Source organism: Mastomys coucha, unplaced genomic scaffold (genome assembly GCF_008632895.1).
Source record: "Mastomys coucha isolate ucsf_1 unplaced genomic scaffold, UCSF_Mcou_1 pScaffold6, whole genome shotgun sequence".
Lineage (NCBI taxonomy): Eukaryota > Metazoa > Chordata > Mammalia > Rodentia > Muridae > Mastomys > Mastomys coucha.
The window spans coordinates 105,283,482-105,308,837 of record NW_022196912.1 but is presented as its reverse complement, the minus strand read 5'-3'; the positions used below and the strand labels follow the sequence as shown (position 1 = coordinate 105,308,837).

At 39.7% G+C, this 25,356-nt stretch overlaps 1 protein-coding gene across 4 annotated transcripts in view; it reads left to right on the top strand.

The window, feature by feature from the left end:
• Positions 1 to 25,356, top strand: part of Cep128 (centrosomal protein 128) — a 389,783-nt gene that overhangs the window by 334,628 nt on the left and 29,799 nt on the right. For 2 of the 4 annotated variants that reach the window (XR_004114433.1, XR_004114432.1), the window contains one exon: positions 20,124 to 20,290. The exons of the other annotated variants lie outside the window; for them this stretch is intronic. The gene's annotated coding sequence lies outside the window, so the exon portion shown is untranslated. The remainder of the gene's footprint in view (positions 1 to 20,123; positions 20,291 to 25,356) is intronic. 4 annotated transcript variants of the gene reach the window in all.

The following is a 25,356-nucleotide window of genomic DNA, read 5'->3' as shown; positions in this document are numbered from 1 at the left end:
GTACTCTTTGTGGGAAAGGGATTAGTATGACTATGATCCATGCCTTGTATTATTTCTGCATGTCGCCCTCAGGGCAGTGGTTGGACGACGAGGACTTTGAAGTCCAAGTTTTTAACATATTGTTTTCAGTTTTCATCATTATTGCCGCCCCCCCCCCAAAAAAAAACAAAAAACAAAACAAGCAAAACACTAAAACCAAAAAACCATGAGATAGGATCCATAGCTGCCTCCTGAGAGGCTCTGCCAGTGCCTGACTTATACATAAGTGGATGTTCACAGCCATCCATTGGACTGAGCATCATTGGGTCCCCAATGAAGGAGCTAGAGAAAGGACCCAAGGAGCTGAAAGTGTTTGCAGCCCCATAGGAGGAACAACAATATGAACTAACTAGTACCCTCAGAGATCTCAGGGACTCAACCACCAACCAAAGAGTACACATGGTGGGACTCATGGCTCCAGCATCATATGTAGCAGAGGATGGCCAAGTCAGTCATCAATGGGAGGAGAGGTCCTTGGTCCTGTGAAGGCTCTATGCCCCAGTGTAGGGGATTGCCAGGGCCAGGAAGCAGGAGAAGGGTGGGTTAGTGAGCAGGGGGAGGGAGGAGGGAATAGGGGTCTTTTATGGAGGGGAAACCGGGAAAGGGGATATCATTTGAAAAGTAAATAAAGAAAATCTCTAACAAAAAAAGAATATTAATCAGAAGACAAAAAAAAAGAAACAGGATCAGCCTTCTTCTGACGACAGTTTTACTTGGATAAACCTAGTATTGGGGAATAATTTTAAGTATCTAGCTGTAAATAGGACATGATTGCATCTATTTATTAGAAAAATGATGAATTTTAAAATATAAGAAAGAAACCACATGCCTGCAGTTGAAGTAAGTGGGTGAAGTATATCATTTTCACTGACCAGGCTGCAGTCACTGTGGGAGAGTCTTATGTTATAATTTCATATGAAAATGAATTCAAGAAACAAAATACTGTGTATTTCAGTGATGGCTTATGAACCTAAGAAACAGATGCACAAGACAGCCCACACAATGCAGGCCCTTGACCTCACAGCAGCCTTGTGAATCAGAAAAACAGGACTGGGGGTGTGGCTCAGGGGTAAAGAGTCTGCCTATCATATGCAAGACTTGTGGGTTTGGACTCCAGTACCACATAAGATAAGAAATTTAGAAACCCAGTAGAATAGAGTATAGTACTGCGTTATGGCAAAATACTATGCAGTACTAAAAAGGCATATTTGAGGAAGTAAAGCTTGTCATGCTCTTGTTGGGGGTGCGGGTGGAATATAGCAATGTATAAAATGTTGATACAAATGCTGGATATGCATATCTTTGCATTAAACAGTCATTCAGAAACTACGTAAAATACTAACAGTATCTTGGGAACACTGGGATTTTTCTTTTGACAAGTTTTTAATTTATAGGAAGGAATACAACTCCTTTAAGCAATAAAGCTAATAAGTAAGTCTCTGTACTTTATTTATTTATTTATTTATTTATTTATTTATTTATTTTACAAGAGATAGAAATAAATGGTCCTGTTTTTATAAAGCGACACTGTCCAAATTCTTAGTAATTTCTTCCCTTGATTTACTGGACCACTCAAAAAGTTCACTCACCTTTCTCCTTTCAGTGTGACAGATTGGAGAAGTACAGTGTCTGTTTTTCTCCACAGTTTTACTGTGTTTCAGGAGTGTCTTGCCAACAAGCCTATGAGTTAAATATTCTTTTAAAAATATGAAAAAATCACAATGTGTGTTTGCAGATGTAGACTGAGAGCACAAAGTACTATATATACACATCTAGAAAAGTGACTCATGACTCTGCATCTGTAAAATGGAATGTTAAAATAATTTTAGCAAATCTTGATACTGGAGAAAGAAAAAAACTTGGGAAAGTATAGAAGGCCAATGTTGGGTCTTCATTATCATTGTGGTCATGTTTTATTTTTATTTAAATATCTGAACCTTTTCAGTATGATATCCAAATCTAAAAGTTACATCAAGGCAAAGTCTATCATTTCCTTGCATTTGTTGGTCTTTTCATATGCCTAACATCTTTCCTAAGAAAGTATCATGCAGCAGAATCTTAAAGGTCTTTTACAAAGGGTCCCCTGGAACCAAATATAAAAATTAACAGTCATCATGAGAAAAGTAAAAATGATTAAATAGACTACAGTTGGTACAGTATCAGGTTTCTCAAAAAACAATTATCATAAGTAAAACTCTAAAAATTAAAATGCCTGGTAATAATATTAATGCTCAAATATTATGAAGTCCTTTGACTTCATATGACATTATAAGAAGCAGAATTTAATTCACTCGGTAGGCTCTTCAACTGAAAGTATTTTATAGTCCATAAAATTAAATATGCTGAAAGCAATTTGAATCATTTATTATTCTCTCATAATTCAGCCTCTAGACCATAGACACATCTTGGTGTCCCACACTTGGCAGTGGCTGTGAAGGTCACAGAGGGAGTCACATGGTTGTGTGTTGTGGGGGAACAGATGTCACTTTGCATTGCATCATCCCATTAGGGGTACCGATGACTGATTATTCTAAGGATTCAGCTAGTTCTAGTACTCCAAAGCACCGTGCTCCTTTACCATCCTGTGATGTCATTTGACGCTTGCCACCAGTGATCTCTGTGTTTATGCATCCACCCTGTTTTACATTTCTGCTTCACTATCAGATAAACACCTTGGATTTCAAAGTGGACTTTGTTTATAATCGAATTCCTAAGATTTGTCAAAAACTCCTCATATACATAGTAGACATTCGGTAAATATGCATTGAATGAAAAGTGTTGAACTCTACATATCCTAATCTCATCCAAGACTGTACAAACAATGAAAGTATAAATATCAGTCTAGCAGTTGAAGGGAGATTTTCCCGGAAGTACATTAATTAATTTCTGAGTCTTTCCAGATAGTACCATACACTATTTGGTGTTTTAATGAGTACTAACCATTTTCTCTGATTATATTGAGTTGTCCTTGAAAGGAAACCCCTTCAGCCAAAATATAGCAAGTTGATCTCCCAAATAAAAATAAACGATTACTAGAAGAAAATGTTGGTGTAAGAGCCCCAGCTCATAGGCAGTGGCAATATGGGATTTGTGTATTTCTTGGGTACTCTGAAGGGACTGCGTTGACTGAAGGAGGAGAAAAGGAAAATAAGCTGTGATCAGTGCCCTTAAGGAACTTGTAGTCAGATTGAGGTGCAATGTCACTTGCATATAAGTGAGTTACTGCTGTGCTGTGCAGTAAAATGCACCGCTCCTGGGACTTGTGTGGGAGAGAGATGCACAGTGCAGCAGCTGTTTCAACAGAAAGATTGGTAGGATAAATTAGAGCAACACTGTGCCTGGGCACGTCATAAAAATTACAGGGTTTGTAGTTTGAAGACATGATGAGGAGGACAGATTTATCTGTGAAGTATGAAGAGTTGGTAGTCTCATGTAGAAAGAGCCAAAGAAGGCATTCCAGATTGAGGGTGTAATAGAAATGAACATTGGGTTTGTCACGCCAGTACTTTTAATACTGTGTATATTATGATTCTCTTGTTATCATAAAATGAGCTTCTGTCAAATATGCTTATTTAACTGCTTAATGATGGTACGAACAGTATATTATAATTGATTCAAAGAACTGCAGAGAGTAGATGGGGGAGGGAGGAGAAGAGAATGGGAGATGCAGGGAAGAAGAGGAGGAGGAGGGAGCTTGCTGAAGTGAATTGGGTTCTTCCATAGTAAAAAGTGAAATCAATTCAAAGTAGACAAAATTAATTATCTGTAAACAGGAATCATTTACTGTCGGTTCTCTGCAGGTTGGACCTTTACAAACTCAACAGCAGTGCCTGATGTAGTGCTCTGCTAGGGTCAGGACATCCAGAAGGGTGTGCTCAGCAAAAGCTTCTGAAACACATTTCCAAGCCTTTTATGCTTGCTCAGGAGAGATTTATTGTGGCCTCCGACATAGGTCACAGTTTAAGGTAGTCAGAGTTAGCACTCAGAGACTGTGAAATGCAAACCGAAGAGTTCGGTGGGAAGCCAGCAGAGGTACAGGTGGCTTCCTTTTGAGGACCAGTTTCTACTGGCTGGCACTGGGTGCTGAGACAGCCTTGGGAGGAACTCTAGCTTTTCTTTAGGCGTGAATGTTAGGAGCTGAGGAGTGGGAGATTTTATTTTAAATCCATAGAGAGCCTATAATGGCTTTTATGCCCCTGCCTGTGTTTTGAAATATGGTAAAAAGACAGGGTGTGGTCGGGCTGCCCATGACAGAGTGGTATGCTAAAGGACTGTAGAGAAAGATAGGGAGGGGCCAGCTTTAGAAACGTGCTTGCAAAAATGATTGTGAACAATCAGTGATGTCACTGGTCCAATAAAGGACAGACAGACTCAGTAAATGGAAGTGAAGAGGAGCAACTAGTGAGAAAGTAAGAAATTGAAGGAGAATTCACAGTAACTCACTGTGCAGAATACACTGAGTTTTCACCTACTTTCCGTATCTCCCTTGGTTATTTCTAGGAACACGTTGATTCTTTAGATTCCCGCATTCTGTTATTGAAACTTGGCATGACTGTAATATATCAGACAGCCCCATGTGATAGTGGGGATTCATTAAGATAAAATTAGTTTCTGGTAATAGTTCAAGCATAATGAGTACCTGGAAAAATGGTGCTGTGGCCGAGTCTAGGAAGCCAGGTTCTTCCTTTTGCTCTGCCTGCCTCAGTGTCACCCTGTCTGGTGCATCTGTGGTCATTATGATGGCATTAGATAGAACTAGTAAAAGGAAAGGAGTGAGATAAAGGGGTGTCTACACCATTTAATGAAATCTGAACGTTCCATACACATGTTTCTCAATATCCCTGAGCCAGAATTTAATTACACAGTCATACATTAGCTCCAAAGTTTAAAAAAACAACCATAGAAACAATGAGCATTTGGAAATTTCAGTACAACCTTCCAAAGAGCCCACAATTCAAATGATAAATTGTAGTGAGAATTGCACAGTGTATAGAATGGAATGATAATGAACTATGTCAGATCAGGAGTAGGGTACTTAGTGAGAATTGTAAGTATCTAGATGCTTACATAAAAAACAAGAGATGAGAATTCAAATTCAGATAAAGAGGTCAATATATGTAGAGAAATCTAAACCCCCAAAAGTGAGAAGACTAGAAATTAGTGAGTGAGAAAGTAGTAACTGTGCATGGGTCTAAGGAAGTGGAGCTTGGTCACCTGGCCTGCTGATTTGATTTGAGCAGCCTGCCGTGGAGCACATGACAATTGTTCCATGAGGGGTGAAGATATAACCCCAGAAACTGTAGAATTTGAACAAGAGGAATGCTGTGTATGTTACAGTTAGAATGTCAGGGGAAATGACCAGATTCCCAGAAAGTGTAATTCTTAGGCCTGAGAATAAAGATAATAGATAAAGATAATAGACCATGTCTGAATGCTTGAAAATTTTCTCCCAAAGAGCAACCAAAATAGAATAACTTTAGATTAAACTTCCCAAGTATTCCAGGAAGAGTTAAGTTTTGTAAAACGTTTTCCAGAGACTAAGAAAGAAGGCAGGTGCACAGCTCATGTTATGAGCCGCATGATTTTACTGCAAAACAGGCAGAGAGAGTAAATAAAGAAAATAAGTGTCTTTTTAATCATTACCATATATATGAAATTAGTATACCAAATTATTAGAAAAATTGATTTTTAATGTTTTCATATAGATTTATTTAAAACTGTAGTCATGAATAAATTGAAATTATTCCTAGAGTATAGAGTGTATTAACATTAGAAAATTAGTGAATGTAATTCAACACACTGGTAAATTAGGTATGATTCCATACAGTGCTGGTCTTCATTAGTAACTATGGGAATGATAAGTAAAACTACAAAGAATTGTCACTTCTGTTAACCTGTTCACATATATACATATATACATACATATGTGTGTATATATATTTTATCCATGTTTTTTGTCCATAATATATTTTCCCCAAAACAAAGAGAATTGAAACATGTTATTAGAACCTAGTTTTTTTTTAATGCCTGTTTTACTTCAAAATGGTTATTACAACCTCTAGCAGTGATGTCCAGAGATAATTAGTGAGATGCATTTGTGACTTCCTACTAAGGTAACATAATCAATCCCCTGGACATGCGAAGCTCTGCCGAAGAGTTTCAGGCACAAACCTTATAGAGAGGATTGCCCTTCCCATCCTCAACTCTGCATGCATGCACTTTTTCTACACCTGTGCGGCCAGAACAGGCTGCTGTACCTTTTGGGTCTCCTCTCCAACAGCAAGTGCCATGGACACTTGAGCATGCCAACTAGGAGTGAATGATTAGTACGTAGACGATAGTCCTCCAGTTCATCCGGTGCTTTCCAGCTCTTTGCTTCCAATGAAGTCAAAAGGGAACTTAATCAAGCTGAGAAATCATTGTAATTCATTTTGCATGACAGATCACCATGTAGTAATTGTCATAAAAATAGGAAGATAGTCAAAAGAATAAGGTTGGTATGAGAACACTGCTTTCATTTCCTTGTACATTTATGTGCAGAAAATTCCTCAATGATTAAATCTATGCAAAGAAGCTACAGTGGTACGCTGACTTGTGGAAACAGAATCAGCCTCTCCTGAATGCTCAGGCTGATAGGGCTCAGGGAAGGGCGCTCTCCTCGTTCCAGCAAGTTATACACTTTGACTTCTCTTTCTTTTTATTAACATTTCATATTTAAGAACTTTCCTTAAAATTTTTACTTACAATGATAATCTAGCCTGCCAAAATTATATGTAGCTTCCATGTAGAGTTTGTGGCCATCAGAAATTTTAGAATGTAGTTTATCTCTACACTTGAATGTTTTTATTCCAAAGTACGACAGAGTAATAAATATATTAGTAGAATACTCTATAAAATTATCAGAAATATAATGGAAAATGGCAGTGACAAAATTAGTGGTTTTCATGTTTGTTTTTTGTTTCTTTGTTTGTTTTTCGAGACAGGGTTTCTCTGTGTAGCCCTGGCTGTCCTAGAATTCACTCTGTAGACCAGGCTGGCCTTGAACTCAGAAATCTGTCTGCTTCTGCCTCCCAAGTGTTGGGATTAAAGACATGTGCCACCACTGCCCAGAATGATTTCTTTTTTCTTTTCCTTTCTTATTTTTTTTGACTTTTTGTTTTCTTACCTTTTTTTGGTTTTTAAAATTTTGTTTATTTATTTGCATCCCAAATGTTGTCCCCCCTCCCAGTGCCCTCCTCCCACAGTACCTTCCCCTAACCCCTTTCCCCTTCTCCTCTGAGAGGGTGGGCACCCCTACCCCCCATCTCCCTATACTGGCACATCAAGTCTCTGCAGGGTTAGATGTGTCCTCTCCCACTGAGCCAGACAAGGCAGACCTATGTGTGTTCTTTGGTTGGTGGCTCAGTCTCTGAGAGCCCCCAAAGGTCTAGGTTAATTGAATCTGTTGGTCTTCCTATAGAGTCCCTATCTCCCTCAGGGACTTCAGACCATACCCCAACTCTTCCATAAGACTCCCAAAGCTCTGTTCAGTCTTTGGCCATGGATCTTTGTATCTGTTTCCATTGGCTCCTTAGTTGAGACTCTCAGAGGACAGTTATGCTAGGCTCCTCTCTGCAAGCATAACAGAGTATCATTAATTGTGTCAGGGATTAGTGTTTCATGTTTTCTTTTAAAATTCTCTTTTATTGTTTGAAAATTTCTTATATGAGTATAGTATGTATATTGATCATACCTACTTTCCACGTTCCCCTTTCAACATCTCTGAGGACATAGTACATTTCCATCTAAACTTTGCCTTTTCTTTTTATAATCAAATGAATAAATGCCATTGAGTCCAATTTATGATGCCCTTGTATGCATGGGTGTGGTCTATCTGCTTAGCATAACCACCATCAATGGCTAGAACCTGAAAGAAAAATGCTGGCCCTCTTCTACCAGCCCTCAGCTGCCAATGGCTCCTCAGCTAGCCGTGGGAACATTGGTTCCCTATCCCATCAGATTGGAGTTTAAATGGCTTGTTCTGGTGCTCGTGAGTGTGTGCTAGCCATGTCATGTCCAGAAGGCAGCATTCCCTGCTCTCTTCCTCATCCTCCTTTTTTCTTCTTTCTCTTTCCTCTTCCCATGTTGTCCCCCTCTTAAATGGGGAAGGGCAGGTGGCAGAGGTGCCTTGAACACTCACAGTCACAATCACGTATTGTGAGCACTTAGACCAGTTATGCTTCCTCCACTGACTGCTGCTCACTGCCAGGAGCATTCTGACCAAGGTGGAGAAGAGCATTGGTGTGGGTGTGATTGCAGTTTGAGTTGATGTCAATTTAGTAAAACAGCAATAGGCTTCTGCAGTCTCTAGGGCCTACAGTCTCTCTAGCCATAGACTTTTGACCAGGTTTACAGCATCAGGTATAAAGTCTGTCCTATGGAGTAGATTTTATACCCAGTCAGAAATAGGTTGGTCACTCTCACACACATCATGCCACTATCGCTCAACTTGCCGGACAGGTCAGTGTTGTAGCATGCAGAATACAGTGATGGGCAAGACCACTGATGTCCTCTCTCCTACCAGTCTGCATAGTGGTTTGCAGCACTCAAAGCTAAGCAGTAAGGGGAAAATTTCCTGATCAGTTCATAGTTGATGTCTCTGAGTCCTACAACCCAAGTTGCATTCAGTATTAGAATCTTACAATCTAGCTATGATGGCAACCAAGAGAATGACAGTGGCCAGCATTGTTTTGGTGCTTCTGGGACCTCTGTGTTTACTAACTTGTAGGGTATTGGATATTCCTGGTTCTGAGATTGTCTTCTAACAACCTCTCTTCTGGAAGCATCATTCTGGAAGCACCTAGGCAAGGTGATTCTATTCAAACTCAAAGTTTTTAGTTGTGTTCTTAACTGACAAATGAGTGGGTTTTCACAGGATAAGGCCTTTCCTTACTTACTTGGTTTTGTGTAACTTGCTTCCAATTTTTCATTTCTCCCATTAATATATGTTAATTATACTTAATATGTTTCATTATGACATTTTCATACATACATATACACATGCCATACTTTAATAATGTACTCCATTCCCCTCATCTCCCTCCTATCACATATAATCCCCTCCTCTTTCAAACTGGTCCCCTTGTACACATACACGAAAATAAACAAAAGTCCAAAAACGCTATTGAGTTCATTTAGTGTTGGCCATCTACTGCTGGGGTTGCGGCTTGCCTCTAAGTGTGTTTAATATATTCAGTAACACTCCATGGGAAAAGAACTAATTCTTCCCTTGCAAGTGATTATTATCAGTTGTACATAGCTTCTCAGTGCATGCAGCCACCACCACAGAGTTACCCTGTGTCTCAGTCTTGTTGTGTCCAGAAGGCATTGTTCCTTGGTGTCCTCCATCCTCTCTGGCTCTAACAATCTTCCTCTTCCACAGGGATCCCTGAGCACCAAGGGGAGGGGTCCGGTGGAGACATCCCTTTACGATTGGGTGTTCCAAGGTCTCTCTCTCTCTGCACATTGCTATTTGTGGGTTTTCATATGTTTCTTTGGTATCCAAATGAGTTTCCTTATACTGGCATTTTCAGGAACCTGAGCTCCTTGATCAGCTACATGAACTGTAAACAACTTACAAATCTCTGAGAAGGAGTTAAGCTTCATGAGAACCTCCCTACTTCAGGATAAGCTGTTGATGGGTCCAATCTTGTCCAGACCTTGTCCAGTTAGTCACAGCTGCTATGACTTTATGTCATTCCTGGAAGACAGCATTCCATACCTCCAATCTCTTCTTCTTTCACCTCTTGCATTCTTTTTGCCATCTCTTTCATAATGTTCCCTGAGTCCTGGAGAGAAGGATATTGATGGCTCATGTATGGCTGCACATTCAATAGTCATCTATTAGTTATCTCTGTCTGTAGTCACTGTTGGCCACTGCCACAAGAAGCTTCTTTATCAGAGTTTGTGAACACAGTTATCAGAAGACAGTGTGGCAGCCATATCATATTCATATGGAAAACAGCAGCAGCAGTTTGCACAGTAGGGCTTATGACCTCCCCATGAGTGTTTGATGAGATTTATAGTTAAGTGTCCCTGTGAAGATGTCATCAAATCTAGTGAGAAAGCAGTTGGTTACCCTGATAGCAGTCAGAGCCATCTTGCATCCCTAAGAATATCATCTGCATCCATTTGGTATTTTTGCACTCAGGTCACCCAGCTGAGCAAGACTCAATGTACCCTCAGAAGTCTAAATAGCCCCATATGGAGCATTGTGGGGCTGCCTTCTAGGGAGGAAGCTTCCACGTCAATCCAGATCCATTTCCCTGTGTCCTGATATCAAGATGTGTGGTGTCTTTAGCAAAGAGCCTTGCCTAGTTCTGGTAGGCAGTCAACTGCAGCCAAACTTGCCTGCATCGTTTTGGGGCTTCAAGGCCAACAACTGGTAAGGAGATTTCCTTTAATAACTTCTGACTTCTAGGAATAGATCTATTTACCTTCACACACTATCTCCAATGTTTAAGTTATCATACAGAGTTTTTGTTGTCACTCCCCCAAATTACATTTTTTTTTAAATAATTCTCATTTTTAAGCAAGTATAAAACTGTAAGTTACTCAGTGGCTCAGCTGGTAAAAGATTTGATGCATATGAACCTGAGTTGTGATCTCCCGCACCTGTGTCAATAGCTGATCATAGGAAGGGAGATGGAAAATGGGAAGATTCCTGGGGATTTCTATCCAGGATGTCTAGCTTTTAGTTCCAGGTTCTGTGAGAAAACATTTTAAAAAAATAAGGTTGAAGGTAATTTGAAGATAGCCATTGTTGCCCTGTGGCTTCACATGTATGTCTCACACACACACACACACACACACACACACACACACACACACATGAATACATACAGTGTGTGCACACACAGTAACATGTACACAGATACTGATACTGAGAAGAAATTCTATTATTGTGGAAACACGACTCTTGGCAATTGCCTGGACTTATCTAAACAATGCTAAAAACCTCTGTGTATGCTTGCGTGTTGGGGACCTAAATAGTTTAAATAGTTACCTTAGAAAGCAATTAATTTTCTTGAAAAACCATTGACTGAAAGTAGATGGGCAATTATGAGTTTGCAGTGGGTTAGCAGTCAGTCTGTTTCTTAAACACTTAAAACCATCTAATCTACCTTGGTTTTGGGTATATAGTTATGAGTTTTAACCTGAAGCTATTCAAAAACATAAGCCCCATTGGCATTTTGAGAAATATTATTTCTAAAACACTTATAGGCTCTTAAGCAGCTCTGTAAATACCTTACTGGCGTCCTTAGTTGTACACACTTGAACTATACATATACTAGTGGCCTTGCATGTTGGTGTCCAGTCCATGCTTACACCAAATTCACAAGTGTGTGTTTTATGTCCTATTGGAAATTGTAACGTACTGCCACATATATGTATTCTTCCCTATATGTACTGGGTTGCCAGTTGATACAGTTTTCTTTCTCTGCTACCCCAAATCATAAGGTAATTATTCATCATTGATGACATTTGTATAGAACTCCACAGGCTCAGCAGTTGAAGAGCAGGCATTCTTTGTTAAAAAAATGAATTGTGCCCTGGACACTTGGGAATACATGGTCACCAATGAGTTAATGTTCTTAGTCAGTGCCCCTGCTGTGCACAGCAAACACTGACCTGAGTTGTGAATCTGAATCAGGCCAGATAACTGGTTGTTCCTCATTTCATTGCCTCCCTTCAGGATTTGCATGGACCTTGCATCTAAGAGAAAGTTGCCTTTATCTCTTTACAAAGGCCAAAATTGCTATTTCAAACCCAAAGATGAAACCATGTTCATTTTTGGTTTTGCCAGGACTATGAACTTCTCATTGAAGTTGCCTGAGAGGTTCAGTCCAATTGGCTTCTTCCCAAACAAAACGCAGCGTGCTCTGTACGCTTTTGACCCAGAATCAGGTGAATCTCGGCAGTCTTGGCTGAGCTACATTGTAAAATTTTGGATTTGTTTGGACTTGACACTTCCTGGGAACCCATTCAAACTGAAACCGGAAAAAGGTTTTGCACAAATCCTGTCCCAGCCTGCCCTGCCAAGGTTCCCACTGCTCCAGCACTGGTCCACCTTCTGTGCATTCGCATTGAGGGCAGACGGAAATATCTCATGAATCTCTCATGAGGGACCTGGAGTGAAACAATCTAGACATTCTCCTTCATCCACCTTCTCCCCAAACACAGAAGCCAGGCTCGAGATTTATTAGTATTAAAGTATTTGTCTTTCTCAATAATGGGGTCAACTTCAAAGGGTTAAGCTTCCAGAGGAAGACCACTCATGGTCAAGTACAACAACATTGCTGAAGCAAGTAGCCCCGTTTATAGTCACAACTGATGGCAAAAGGTGACAGTCAAATCAAAAATATATCATTTCTTCCAGCTTGAGAAAAAAGGTTCCTTACAGCCTTGTCAGGTTTTTCCTAAAAGCATAGAGTTAGGGAATGTATCATTGAGGTACTACATAAAGAGTGAGGCTTCCCTAGCAGAGGAAGGGCGTAGTGGTAGGAAACTGCACCGCACTTGCAGGCCAGGCTGCAGCTTCCCATCTGATGTTGATGCGCAATCATGCTGCTTGTGAAAATGCTTTTCTTGTGTTTTCTAGTCCAGGGCTGCACACTATCAGTAATGAACTGCATCCTCTGGATAAAACACTCTTTCTTCCTATTGTGTAAATAGCAGAAATAGACTTTATAAAGCAAAGTGCAAATATCTTTCTGAAAAATGTAATGTGCATAAGAAATGCCTTCTGTCATTAAAAGAGCATATCTTGATAAACTTGCAATGTAAGAGATGTGAGTTGTTTACTTTAGGTCTTAAATCAGCCAAAAAACATGGCATTACACTTTCAATATGTCATATGTAGGAGTAGTATATCTTATATAGTTTTTTAAAGTAGGTTTTTAAAAACTGATTTGGGGCATTTTCATGGAGTGTATGCATTCAAATAAATTACATTGTTTTTCAGTAATGGGTACATGTTTGTAAAAATAATACCTGATTAATTATGAGAATGTCTAGGTTCTGGTCATGCTGTCATGACACCCAGGTATATATATGACCCTGGATAAGTTAATGTTCTCTTCATTTCATGTGTACTTGTTTTTTTTTGTAATGATTGGGGTGGAGTCAGGAACATTATAGAAGCCCCTTCCTCCTAATGGCCTAGTGTAGTCTAGCAGAGCTCAGGAGAATTCTCTGAAATGTCTATGCTGTTAGTATCTGTTGGTTTAATCAGCAAATAATGCAAATTGGATTCTTTCCAAGTCCTTCCTATGTTACACCTGCTACGTAAGCAACAGCTGACTAGCTTCTTGGCCAGGGACCTCACACTTTTGAAAATGTTCAAACTGGATTGAGTCTTGTATGTCCTTCTGATACATCCTTGATTTGTACTGGGGTAGTTTGTAGGCCAGAAACCTCATGGCTTCTTGAGTGAGGCAAAACCTGGAGTTGTGTCATGATTAGTGACAATATACTTTCCATTCTGTATTCTCTGCTGTGACTGGCAAGGATAGATAAGTACAGGTGATGGAACTCCTTAGGTTGTCCTATGAGTCATGCAAAGTGAAAGGAAGAACATTGGTTACTAGTTTCTTCAGGGCTATTGGAAAGACTAGAGAGCAATGGGTGCAGGGGGCTGTCCATAGACCATATTCAGAGTGTATCCTAAACTTAGTGGTAAACAGAGTTCCACAAAGTAGCTTTGATCTACATTTGCTTCTTGCTTGTGAATGTTGAAATACCCCCAGGCTTCAGTCCCAGTTCTGTCTTGAGCTTGTTCTGTTGTATTAAACACCTCAGTTGATCTTTTTTTTATTTCATGCATCTACATAACTCCTAATACCACTTTCACAAGTGTTCAGAAAGTTTGTCTTCAGCTTTTAATAAACTTTGATCTCAGATGAAAGGCTGGAGACAGTATAAATTGTCGCTATTAGCATCATTAATATAAATACCCTAGATGGCCTCATGTTAATTATTTAACATTCATGGAATATTTCAACCTATCATTGCCCCCAACTGCATTATATTTGAACATCAAACAGTAAAAGCCAACTATTAAAGTAGCCCTTTCGTCATTATCCTCCTGGGTGCTCTTAGTTATTTTGCTTAACTGGCTTTCTGTGAGTGTTTTTCTGGGGCGTTTCAATGTTTTTCTCTAGTAGCTCTCCCTTGTATATGTGTCCATTGTGAAGGCTAATGGAGCTTCCAGGGGCAGCTTCCTTGCTACCTGACACAAGCAAGATGATGTGTCAAGCAGATAGACTCACTGACTGCTATGTGCACTCTCTGAAATACTCTCTTCTGTTCAGAACATATATCCTCACTCTGACTCAGAACGTATTTTATCCTGTGATACCTCAATGTTCCTATTTGAGAATTATTTTTTCCTGCTTGTTCTGGGTGTGTAAGGAGCTCAGGGGCAAAGTCAAGTGGAGCTCAGATATTCAGAGAATACCTGGGATTTGGCACATTGGAGTTAGAGACTTGATTAGAAATTGTGGCTCTGCACACAGCAGCTCACCTACCCAATCTCAACCCAATTTCTGCTATTGTGAAATGAATCTAATACTTGTCCAGATGTCTCATAGGCTGAGAAGATCCAATGAGATCATAGATGGGAAAATAGTTTTCTAATTTTTAAAATATCTGTCACCAGGCACAAGATGGGAAGAGGTTGGCTTATTGGCTTATTAACCTGAACATTTCCATTCAACTCATGGCTTTGCTACACTCAGTGTCTTGGCATTCTCTAAATCTTACCTCCAAAGTCCCAGTGTTAATTGGGACTTACTCTCCTTTTTCAGAGAAATCCCAGTAGCCTTAGTTCTGCACACCCCAGCCTTACGTTTGGCTCCCCAGAAGGTGGTAACACAACACAATGACTTTCAGTGACTGCATTGGGCCAGTTTCTTTCCTCTTTTATGGTTTCTGATTTTTATCCCATGGAGCCTGTCACCACCCTGCCTTCTTTTGTTGTCTTCATTCTTCATTGCTGCTCTGTGAGTTTCACTCCTCCTCTGCTGAGCCCATCATGGTTCCTCTCCTAGGCCTGTTGACCTGCCACAATACTGCCACCAACATTCTTTGCCATACCCCATTTTTTAAAAGTCTTCCATGAACTGTGGGGGCTTAATTTTTAGACTCTTACTGAAATTAAAATTAACATTTGTTTTACTGAACATGAAGAGCCAGTTTGACCAGTCCTATGATTTGTAACAATTTGGACAATATATAAAAACAGCATCTTTAGAAGCCACATAAGCAGTTAATATGTTTTTAAAGGAATTCTGCATAATGGGCCAATGTGTTGATTTTGTCCATTCTTTTCTGGAGTAAAAGGTTAATTTGTTTGAGGCAGTTGACTAAGACTACATAAACTCTAGTCTCCCTCCCTGATTTCTTTCACAGCTATGTGACTCCCCCATGACATTACTCATTGGTTTTCATCCCTGTCTCTATTCCATGTGTGGCAACCAGCTACTACATACAAAACAATGGAGTCTAAACATTGTCTCTCCTTAGGGACACTACTGCAAGACAGCTTGGGACAGTGCCCATGAAGTCCATCAAACTTTGTCAGTGCCAGTATGAGGAATGTAAGGGGACTGCCTGGGAGGGCTCAGGATTTACAGATTCTCATGATAGCAAGATAATGGAAGCTTTTCTCGGTGGGTGGGCACCCTCTCAATATTTCATCAAGGTCAGTTGCACCTAATCCTGTGTTTTTCTTGTGGTTTCCTGTGTTTTATAATTCCTCTTCTTTTCTTTTTTTTTTAAATTATGAGATTCAAGGCAGCATCTCAAATGGCAATTATTAAAAATCAAACATTCTAACATAATGCAACCCCCCAAATAGCTAATTTGATACTTATATGCTAAGAACTGCTGGTATGAAAATACTTAAAGCCTTTAGGGTTTTTTTTTTAATTCTTCGAAACAGTTTTTTCAATTTAAATGTATTTCAGTCATATTCTTACCCTCCTCCAAGTTCTTCCAGAGCTCCTCCCCTCCCTATTCACACCACTTTAAGTTCTTTCTCAACAAAAACAAACAAAAACCCTCCCAATACAACAACAGAAACCTCCCAAAACCAAGAAACCAAAACAAGACCACAGCCAAGACAGGGAGAAAAGAAAAACAACCAAATAAAGCACTCATCCACACACAAACCGGAGAGTCCATTGCATGTTGGTCAACTCCTCCTGACTATGAGGCGTGTACTGGAGTGGCTGATATATCCAGTGTCATTCTATTGGAGAAAACTGATTTGCTTTCTCCCAGCAGGTATAAATGACAAACCTTTATCCTAGTAGCTAGGTATTCATTGATTCATTCCTTCCTTCATTCATTCATTCAATAAAATTCATCCTTTCTTTCAAAAAGTATAACATTGAACTTGGACAAGACAAACCAACAGAAGGAAAATAGCTCAAGAGAAGGCATAAGAATCAGACACCTACATGTTCACAAACTCAGAAATCCATAAAAACATGAAAGTGGAATCCATAATATATATGTTGAGGACCTGATGCGTACCTGTGTAGGCCCTATTGCATGCTGCTTCAGTCTGGGTGAGTTATTGTGAGCTTTGCTCATGTTGATTTAGAGGGACTTGTTTTCTTGGCGTCCTCCATCCCATCTTAGCTGTTACAATCTTTCTGCCTCCTCTTCTGCAGGAAGAGCCTCTCTGATGATGGCTGAATAAGATGCTGATCTGTGAATATAGCAGAATGTCATTTAGGGTATTTTTATCACTACCACTACATTTCTTCCTTAAGAGAAGCTGTCTTAGTTATGGTTTTACTGCTGTGAACAGACCCCACAACCAATGCAAGTCTTGTAAAACATTTAATTGGGGCTGGCTTATAGGTTCAGAGGTTCATTCCACTATCATCAAGGCAGGAACATGGCAGCATCCAGGCAGGCATGGTGCAGGAGATGCTGAGAGTTCTACATCTTCATCTGAAGTTGGCTAGTGGAAGACTGACTTCCAGGCAGCTAGGGTGAGGGTTTTAAGCTAACACCCACAGTGACACACCTACTCCAACAAGGCCACAACTTATAGAGCCATTCCCTGGGCCAAGCATATGCAGACCATCATAGGAGCAAAGGGTGTATTTTCCGACCCTGATGTACAAATATCCTTGTACATCCAGCTGGTCTGGTACCAAAGATCATGTGGGCCAGGTAGTAACTCCTGGAGACATTTTCAAGCAAGATCCTTTATCATCTTTTAGTAAGGTATGAATATATTATCACCTGTTACAATTATTACATTTATTGAATTCTAGATAACAATTCATACTTACCCCCTTGTTTTAAGTAGGGTTTCTATTGCTGAGATAAAAGACCATGACCAAAAAGCAAGTTCAGGAGGAAACCTTTTATTCAGCTTACACTTTCACATTCCTGATCATCAGTAAAGGAAGTCAGGACAGGAACTCAAGCAGGGCAGGAACCTGTAGGCAGGCGCTGATGCAGAGGCCATGGAGGGAGGCTGCCTACTGACTTGCTCCCCATGGCTTGCTCAGCCTGCTTTCTCCACCAGCCTAGGGATGGCATCACCCACAATGGGCTAGGCCCTCCTCCATTGATCACTAATGGAGAAAATGCCTTACAGCTGGATCTCATGGAGGCATTTCCTCAACAGAGGTTCCGTCCTCTCTGATGACTAGCTTGAGTCAAGTTGACACAGAACAAGCCATACACCCCCGCCCCCAATAATGGCAAGGAAAAGGAAACTGACACAGGAAGGCATTTTTCCCAGAACTCAGAAGATATAATACAAGTATAGTTAACTTCAGACTCGGATAATCATGATTGCATAAGCAGAAAGCCAAACTGAATCTCTATAGAGTGGTTTCCTATATAAATTGCCATAGACTCAAGAATCCATTTCTGAACAGTTTTGATGGGGGCGACATTGAAGGAATGTAGCACGACTAGATACTGACCTTAGGATGTCTTTAATTTCTTCTCCACTCCTCCTGACATAGCTCCTCATTGGGTGAGGAGCTCATTTTTGGTCGAGTGGCTGGCCCCAAGCCTCTGCATCTGGCTTGTGTTCACCTTCGTCCAGCCCTGGGGTTGCCAGCAGGGCATGCCAGCCCTGCCATGCCCAGCTTTTAACTTAGGTACTGGGGTCTGCTCATGCGTGCACAATTGATGTTCTACTCACTTAGCCATCTCCTGATGCTAGGAGCATCTTTCTAAATACAAAACACAAATGTGACGTAGTCTTTCATTATTCAAAAACATTGTTTCAGAATAATGTGATATCACTGTGTGGGAACGGATCATCATTTAAAAAAAAAAAAAACATAGAAGTTACTATCTTTTAAAAGCATTGTGCTTTGAAGATGCAATTCCCAAGAAGGATGGCCTGGCAGTAGTAATTAATTAAAGTGTGCAGGAAATGAATTTAAATTCTGGAACCAGAATTTGCAAGATGAATATCTTCCAGGCTTATTGTTGGAAGCTTTTCAGCCATATACCTCCAAAACCAAGTGGATATTTATTAGGTTTAAGTTATTTCTAAGGGTTTAGGTACTTATTTGTTTTGGCCCTTTCCTTCTCTGACTTGTTCATTAAATGATTAAAATGTAAAGAGTTTAACACTCATTGGATCTGTATAGTAATTATTCTGATATATGGAAAATTAAAGAAAAGCAAATTGTCATACTATAAGCTGTGGAAGCAAACTGTCATTCCACATTTCCCTGCTTTAGTTTTTTTTTTTTTTCTCACAAGTGGATCTTCTGTGATGTAGAAATATGAACTAACTTCTTCAAATGATATAATAATACATATGTATATGTGTGTGTGTGTGTGTTTTTACCCATCAGTAGGTACGGTATTTATATCTCCAATACATCCTTTAGAGCCTTGAATCCCTTTAAGAGAGTGAAAGTATATACATTAAAAGGAATACTTTTAACAGATGGCTAAGCGTACAGTTTAGATACAACCTGTGTCTGCACTCTGTTACAAATGGTAACAAATCTCTCGCCTTCAGCCCTAGCTAATACTTGAGAGTATAGGCTTTAAGATGGCAGGAAAACTATAAAAAGTGAACAATGTATGTACTTATTAGAGATGCCTAAGAACAACTGTGCCATCAAATTTAGGACATATTTATTCAGTAGTTAAGTTATTACATATTAACACTATCAATTCAAAGAATAAAATTACAAAGGTAGTCTCTTTTATATATGCTCTGTGTGTGTCCCTCCAGAGTTATATGTCAACATAAGCCTCTCATTTAGAATGGTATTAGGAGATAGTAACTGGGGAATTTTACAAGGTTTATGTTGTTAGTTCCTTGATCTTAGATTTCCTGTCTGCAGAGCCCCATGGAATAAATATTTCAAGTATATTTTACACAATGTATAGTGTGTGTAATAGCAGCCACTCCTTATACTTTCAAGTTAATAAGAATTCAAAGAAAGGAAATGAGAAATTGTAAAATTGTGTGTGTGTGTGTGTGTGTGTGTGTGTGTGTATAATTTCTATCTCACCATGATCCAATTTCTTTTTGTTAAGAGTTTGAATACTCTTGTATTAAATAAAGTGTAGTTAGGGATGCTAGTAAATTTGATTGCACACAGTAGGTATTTAATAAAAGTGATATCCTAGCTATAGTCTATGTAGTATCTGTTCAATTCTCTCTACTTCCTAAGTATTGCATGTTTTTATACTTCTCATTCTATACCTTTGCACATCATGTGGCTCAGGCCACTTTTCATGTTTAGCATGCTGAGTAAAGACTGTTGAACTTGTCCACTGTAATTGGAAATGTTAAAATGAAGTTGGGGAGGGGCCTTAAGTTCACAATTTCAGATGTTTTGGCAAGATGGCTTCTATTCATACCAGCCACCATGGTATGACACTCCTTTTCTGTCCTGTTGAATGAATGTATGCCTTTCATCTGGAAAGAAGAAAATGAAATGTTAGCAATTTTATGTTCAGGTGCTGGTGAACATGAGAAGAATTCATTCACCCAATAACCCTGAAATCTGGTTTGTGCCCATTGACTTTCACAGTGCACCGCTCTCAGCCAGTGGTTTAAAATGTGACACAGGGTGAGTTCAAGCCCTGCCTGCTGGCCCATGGGAAACATGCTGGTGTTTCCTTTTCGTGGTAGCTGCTGAGGAGAGACATCTGCCATAAACCATCACGATAGTCACCACTTGGCAGTCCTCGGAACCAAGTATGTTCTATTAGTGAAGGTTCCTTTAGAGGGACGTTACTTGGGCTTGGGTGGTTTAAGAATATACTTGATCATCTCCGGTTCTGTCTGCTTTGACCAGTCACCTGGGGGGATGCCTTATACAAAGCCCAATGTGGGATTTCTTAGTGTTCCTAAAAAGGATTAATTATGAAATCAAACATTAAAATGTAGACAGTTTATCTCAGTTACTTGTGAGTTAATTCTCAAAGCTACAATGATAAAAGTAAAACACCTTGCCTGATTTCTATTTAGAGCTGATGTGCTCGTCACAGGAAAGTCATCCATATGGAGGATTAACTGTTCAGAAGCTCTTTCAACATCCACGCCCTGTGTGTGGAGCAATAGAACATGATTAATGCATTTTGTCTTCTGCCTTAAGAGTACAGAACACCTTTTAAAAAGAGAATACCCCCTGTACTTTGAAAGCACAGATTAGTTATGTTCCCCTCACCTGGGTGTTTTTAAGTGGATTAAGTCTCACCAGAACAATCACCATTCTGAATCAGTGTTCTGTATCGGGGCCCTCTGCTCTGTGTTAAGTGTGAACAAGATAAATGTGATTACATGTTGCTGTGTGTGTCAGGGCCCTGAGGGAAGCATGGTTGAACAGCAATGACCATTCCTCAGTGTCTGCCTTATGCAGTGTCCTCATCATTGGCCAGCATGCTTCAAACCCCTCTGTTGCTCATGCATATGGAGCAGGATACCCTTGAAATCACAGCTCCTGCACTATACATTAGGTGCTGTTCGTGTGCCCCACTTTTTAACCTCAGCTCAGATTGTTCAACTTTCTGTCTCCTTCCTTCAGGACTTTTTTTTTTTTTTTTTTTTTTTTTTTTTTTTTTTTTTTTTTTTTTTTTTTTTTTTTTTTTTTTTGGAGTTTTGACTATATGGAGAAATAGTCTCTATCCTTCAAAAACAATTTTTAACTTCTATAGCTGAGAAATAATTTTTCTTTGTTGTTTTTATCCAGTATTTCTATGTTCTAAATAACTTTATTTTCTTGATGAGGCTTTTTGCCCTCATAAGAATGAAATTTATCAGTGATTTGCTTGTATTCAGCACTAAAAGTATATGGGATTGACCTTCCTTTGAGGGATTTACTGTCTAGGTAAACACACACATAATGGATTGACTTAGCATGTGACACGTGTCATATATTCACCTAGGAATCATGTGCTCCTAACTCATAGTTTGGAAGGGAAGCTCATGAAATGCTAACTACTGTTCTCACTGTAATTATAGCTAGTGTTATTGCTTGCTTACTACCTGCAAACCTTGCTCTCTCTACTTGCTACTTATGACACCACTACACAAGAGATATTTTTATCATTTCTATTTATAAAAGAGGGAAGAGTCCCAAATATTCCCATGGATTAGGAACTTCCCTAAGGACTCATAGCAAGTAAATGACTAAACCAGTATTTAAACTTAGACAGATGGCTTAAGGGCCCATGCCTTTTAAATGCCATCTTAGAGGGAGTGGTGACCCAGCCAAATCCCTTAGGAGAATCAGGAGCTAATTAAAGCTCTGTATGTGGAAAAACAGAACATTCTGGGCAGATGGGCCTTGGTGCACAAAGCCATCATGGCATAGAAGTGTTTGAGAAAGAAATCAAGTATGGACTAGCATTTGTGGCGGCAGAGCTTGAAGCTCAGCATTGAGATAAGGGGACACTAATGCCGTTTTTTGTTGTTAGGCCAGTTATAAAGTGGAGTGCTGGGAGTTTCTTTGCCTTCTTTTAGAAGCATCCTTTTGAAAAATATAAAATGACAAATTTTTGGATTTGATTGTTTGGGTGCAAGCACCCAGGAAGAACGATATCTGTCTTACAATTAGCTGTGCTTTCCACCAAAGTGTGGGTTTTCAGCTGCACAAGTGTTCTTGGGCTCAGAGTTGTTTTGCCCACTTCATCTTTGGAGTGAATAACCACTACTATCACCACAGACACACACACGCACACACACACACACAGAGTCAGTCACACTCACACATGTATATACACACATATATGCATACTCGTACAAACACTCATATATGCATACACACATGTATACACACCTACCACATACCACATATATACTCACACATGCATACACATACCACTCTATATTCACACATACATACACATACAGCCAAACATGCATACACACACACTACATACCACACATACACTCACACATGCATTCACATAAACATTCATATATGCCACATATATACTCATACATGCATACACACCACACACACACACACACACACACACACACACACATACACACGCACACACACACTCCACATACTTTCTATCCTTTTTAGCTTAAAATTTAGGATCTCAAGCTACCACAGGAAGAACTTAAGGCTACCATGGACTAAGACTAGAACAAAGGTTACAGTGTGTTCAGATTTGAACTTCCCATGTTCTGAATTTGAAAGCGATAGCCTATGGGTTGAATAATTTGCCCAGGTTCATATACCTTGTGTCAATGCTGAGCTAAAACATGTATCTCCTGGTTACTAACCATTATTCTATTCATGCTTCTTGTCATGTGTCCTTAAACAGAAGGCTGTTAAACAAGAACAGGAAAAAGTGTTATACATACAGAAGACATTTTATGGACAGTTGACATTCTCAGAACTTTGTCACAATCCATGTTCTTGCAGAGTGAGAATATGGGGTAAATCAGGAACATTGGGGAGACACGGGTGTGGCCTTCTGAGTATTCAGCATACTCTCCCATGAGATCCTTCAGAGTTCCACACCAGTGGCCTCTGTGTGGACCTGAGAACCCTAGTCTTGTTCATCAGGCACTCATTTTTCCTTAAATATTCCTAAACTCCCAAAATGCAGAGGATGGTGTGGGTTGGGTAATGGTCTAGTGGCAGCACATTTCCCTGGCATGTGCAAGGCCCTCGGTACTTTCCTGAGGAGTACTAAATAAGTAAACAAAAATCAAATTCCAAACTCCACAAATCCAACTTTTGATCAGGAGTTGAGCTGGCAGTGTTCTCTAAACATGGTCCAGAATCTTTACTTCAGAATCAATGAGAGGGGCCACCCTTCTGCCCACTGTCCTTTGGTGCTGTGGGTGGACTCAAGTCCTGCAACTTGACCACAGCCTCGAATGCTTGCTGAGTTCTTGTTCCTAGCACCTATGAGATACTGCCCCTGGAATCTTTGATCTCACCTGATCTCACTGAGAGTATGCCCACTGAGCCAGTCTGGGCATTCATTAGTTCCTGCAGGGCATAAGGCAAGGCTCTGCCTCCTAGCTTTTGTCCTTCTGTTATTCCTTCTCAGATGCTCAGCCCTTGCTTGGGGCGGGACACTTCCATAACTCACTCTCTCTTTCATTTTACTCTAAACCATTCATCACCAGGGCTGTTGAAGACCTCCAGGTGATTAAAATAATGCTGTCTTTGCTACCATGTTGCCCAGGTTGTCTTCTTCCTTACAGAGTGCTGATCACAACCTTGTATTTTATGAGTTGTTCCTTCCCCTCCTGAGGACACATGAATTTTTATCTCACTTACTCACCTCTAGAACTGAGTTCAGTACAAAGTAGTAAATTTATAGATGAGCTAAATATGAAAGGCTTACTTTCATTGACTAATACTCGTTTATTCACTGAACAATCACTTACTGAGTATCTCACCTTAGCAAACATTGACTGGCATGCTGTGGAGTATTTCCTACCCTTGATGAGATGTCTGATATTCTTGAGACTTACAGTTATACAGGTAAATGTATTTGTCCTTAGATAAATTATACCAAAATAAGATTAATGAAGTAGTGGAGACTTTGTTTGATAGAATCAGAGAAGGCAAGCGAGGTTTTGCTGAGGAAACACAGCTGAACTATGATATGAAACATTAACAATAGCTGGCCAGTTCCCTCAAGGTTTGTATATTTTGTTATCTGGAAACTTTACTCTTAAACAGTACACTTAAAGACTCAGGAGATGGCTCAGTTTGTAAAGTACTTGCCGTGCAAGCATGAGGACCTGAGTTCAAGTCCCAACAACCACCCCTGTAAAAAGCAGTGCATGACAGCACTTAGAATCCTTGTGCTAAGGATGTAGAAACAAGAAGATCCTTGGGCCTAATTGGTTGTCCAGCATGGCCCAATCAGTACGCCCCAATGAGAGATCTCTTTCAGTAATAATGATAGTAATAACTCCTGAGGAACAATATTCAAAGTGTGTCTCTGGCCTCCAAGTGTACACATAAGCATCGCACACATACCTACATGTACACACACAGAAATGGGGAAAATGTACACTAGGATTTCACTGGAAGTGTGGTATGCATGCTAAAGTTGCTGGAGTTAGGTTTATACAAAAATACCAGTCAGTTAACTCTGTCAACATACAAAACTATAAATTGGACCAAATACTACATCTACTTTATCTATTGATAAAAGACTTGGCATGTCACAAAGCCCATGTAACGAGCTTTTAGTGTCAGGTGATAAACATATATATGGTTTTTATACATTCCTTGCTTTCTATGTGCTTTTATTCCAATGTGGGGGTAGTTTCACGAATTTTTATACTTTTCCATAACAACGTCATAAGTCAAAACATGTTTAAAATATATTGGTGGGTACATCAGAGAGGCGCACGCAGCAGGATGGAAGAAGAAGCTGTTCTCTTGGCTTCAGATGCTGTGTGACGATATTAGTAGCTTTTGAGGTGATGGAAGCTAGTCATCCGCTTAATTAATAGATTTCAAATGTTTTATTTGTAATCCAAAGGATGCTGACTCTGACACAGAGGTGGGCAAGAAGGGTAACTCAAGCCCTAGACAAGGTCCATGTGACATATAATAGAATTACTTTACCTAAAACTCAAATAATCAAGAATATAGTTTGGCCTCACAGATAGAAGATAACAGATGACAGAAACATGATATATTGTTAACAATGTTCTTTAAATCTAATTATAAAAGTACTTAATAAATATAAAAAGTGACAGAAATGTTCAGTTGTTTGGGGTATGTGAATGTCAGTGGCTTTGAAGATTAGGGTCATCCACCATTGTTAAAG